We start from the raw sequence: 3,259 nt of genomic DNA on the forward strand, positions 1-3,259 counted from the left end.
GACAAATTGATGATGCATAATCTCATGACTTGGGCTAGAGTTTTGATGCACTTTATTTGCTTGATTTCAAGACAAAGGAATCAAGGAAGAACCACGTTAGTAGCCACGTTAATATAATTAATTTGACCACTAACGTGGAATAGGAATGAGCTTGCAACGTTAATGAGAAAGGTGGTCGACAATAACGCCTGCCAAGCCATCATAAGCCCACGTTAATTGCCACGATAACTACATTAACATGGTAGTTAACATGGAGATAAAGAAAGCTCCAGCGTTAGTGGTAAACGTGAACACCACTAACGCTCCAAAAGTTGGCAATTGGCCACGTTAAGAGTCACGTTAACTTAGTTAACGTGAACTCTAACGTGGAAGGGAAGACAATACCAATGTTAGTGACACTCACCTTTATCACTAACGTTGGATCAAGCTAGCATTACCCACGTTAGTGGTCACGTTAAGACTACTAACGTGAAAGTTAACGTGGAGCTAAGATTGATGAGCCAACGTTAGTGACACTCACCTTTGTCACTAACGTTGGAGATGGCATTCACTACCATGTTAGTGGCCACGTTAACCTAGTTAACGTGAACTCTAACGTGGGGAGGAGGGGCGTTTCGAGCGTTAGTGACAAACGTAAGTGTCACTAACGCTCTCGAAGATAGGCATGCCCACGTTAAGAGTCACGTTAGTTATACTAACGTGAACTCTAACGTAGGGAAAGAGGGGCACAAGGCAACGTTATTGGGAAAGGTGATTCCCAATAACGCTTGCGAAGGATCATAAGGCAACGTTAGTGGTCATGTTAGTGCCACTAACGTTGAAGTTAACGTGGACTATATGGGGTTGGAACGTCAGTGAAAAAGATGATTGCCACTAACGTTCTCGAACCCACAATTTAATTTAACGTTAACATCACTAACGCCCATGCCTAACTCACACTTTTCTGCAAGCTGAGCCCACTAAAGATTGTAACTGCTTTAACTCAAGATCTCAGGCCCACATCCAAGACTTGAAGAACTCACTAGAAGATCAAGAAGAGTAGTATATATAGGAGTAGTTTTGAACTATAGAGAAGCTTGGCACTTTGGAGAACTACCCTCTGTATATTTATTTTCTACATTTTCTAGCTAAGCATGTATTCCTTTCTGCCATTTTCCATTTCTAGAGCTATGAACAACTAAACTCCTTTCATTGGGTTAGGGAGCTCTATTGTAATTTGATGGATCAATTATAGTTTTCATTCTTCTTCTTCTTTCTTCTCTTTTGATTTACTAGAAAGCTTTCGATCTTAATTCAATTGGTTAGTTGTCTTGGAAAAGAAACTCTCCATAATTGGATCTCCTCTGAGCCTTGGAAAAGGGATGAGGAGATCATGCTAGAAATGCTTTCTCATGTTGGACCAAATTGGGGTCTGGGCGGATATAGTGACATGTAATCCTCCCTTCACTTTGATTTGGAAATACATGTGGTATAATCAGTGACCACACTTCATCTCTTCCCATGAGCAATTAAATCAAGGAATTGGGCAATTGTTCAAGCTTAGAGAGATTGAGTTGTCAAGGAATTGGAATCCAATCACTTAAGATTACCAAGGAGATCAATAGATGCTTTGATTGAGGAAGAGATGAAAATGAATTTGATCCGGAGAATACAACATCTCCTGAGCCCAATGAATTCCCCATCTCGGATCTTACCAATTCTCTTTACTTTCTGCCATTTATTTCCATGTTCATCTCCCCAATTTCCCATTTAAGATTCTGCACTTTATTTCCTACAATTTACTTTCCCGCCATTTAATTTCCTGCAACATCAACTACACTTTGTTTAGCTCAACTAGCATATTCTTCCAACTAAAGTTGCTTGACGAATCAATCCCTGTGGGATTCGACCTCACTCTATTGTGAGTTTTTACTTGACGACAATTCGGTATACTTGCCGAAGGGAAATTTGTTGAGAGACAAGTTTTCATGCATCAAGTTTATGGCGCCGTTGCCGGGGATTGATTTTGTATCAACAATGATTAAGTTGGAAGTTCACTAGATTGAGCATTTTTCTTTGGTTTGTTTATTTTATCTAGTCATTTACCTTTAGTTTATTTAGTTTCTTCCTCACCCCCTATCCCCTCGTTATCTTCTTTTTCTTTTAATTTACTTACAATTCTGCTCACTAACCCACTAACTGTTTGATAATTTGCACCACTCACACTAACAATCACTCTAATAAGAATAATCACTTCATTTTATCTCTTGTTGTGTGCTCTGTTAGTTGTATGATAGGGAGAAGAGGTGGAGCTTCAACTTCCTTTGATTCAGAACCTGAGAGGACCCTCCATAGAGCAAGGAGGGAAGCAAGAGGGAAAAGAGTTGTTGGTGCTGAGGAAGAGGAAGAGTATTTTGAAACAAACATGGAGGAGAACTTGGAAAACAACCATGAAGGAGAAGCTCACAACCATGCCAGAGAAGGCCCTGTCAATCATGCTAGGCAAGAGAGGAGAGTTATAGGCTCTTACATCAATCCAAATCCAGAAAACTGTGGAAGTAGCATCCAAAAGTCCACCATACATGCCAACAACTTTGAATTAAAACCCCAGCTCATCACCCTTGTTCAAAACAACTGCTCATTTGGAGGAAGTGCCCAAGAAGATCCCAATCAATATCTAACCACCTTCCTGAGAATATGTGAGACAGTGAAGTCTAATGGAGTCCATCCGGATGTCTATAGGCTGCTTTTGTTCCCATTCTCACTTAGGGACAAAGCATCTAAGTGGCTTGAATTCTTCCCGAAGGAGAGCTTAACAAATTGGGAAGAAGTGGTGAACAAGTTTTTGGCAAGATTCTACCCTCCTCAAAGAATTAACAGGCTGAGAGCTGAGGTACAAAATTTCAGGCAACATGATGGTGAAACTCTCTATGAGACATGGGAGAGGTTCAAGGACTTAACAAGAAGATGCCCACCAGACATGTTCAATGAATGGGTTCAACTTCACATCTTCTATGAAGGTCTTTCTTATGAGTCAAAGAAAGTTTTAAACCATTCATCGGGGGGCTCTCTAAACAAGAAGAAAACCATTGAAGAAGCCATAGATGTCATTGAAACGGTAGCTGAGAATGACTACTTCTATGCTTCTGAAAGAAGCAACACTCGAGGAGTAATGGAGCTGAATCACATGGATGCATTGCTGGCTCAAAATAAGATGATCACCAAGCAGCTAGCAGATCTTACCAAGAAGGTGGAAGAAAACCAAGTTGCAGCAGTCATC

At 40.5% G+C, this 3,259-nt stretch overlaps 1 non-coding gene across 1 annotated transcript; it reads right to left on the reverse strand.

The window, feature by feature from the left end:
* Nucleotides 1-2,857: 2,857 nt before the first annotated feature.
* Nucleotides 2,858-2,961, reverse strand: LOC130971519 (small nucleolar RNA R71). The gene has a single exon (XR_009082733.1). It is a non-coding gene; the product is annotated as a small nucleolar RNA R71 (small nucleolar RNA).
* Between the last annotated feature and the right edge of the window lie 298 nt (nucleotides 2,962-3,259).

Source organism: Arachis stenosperma, chromosome 3, assembly GCF_014773155.1.
Source record: "Arachis stenosperma cultivar V10309 chromosome 3, arast.V10309.gnm1.PFL2, whole genome shotgun sequence".
In the NCBI taxonomy this organism is placed as follows: Eukaryota; Viridiplantae; Streptophyta; class Magnoliopsida; order Fabales; family Fabaceae; genus Arachis; species Arachis stenosperma.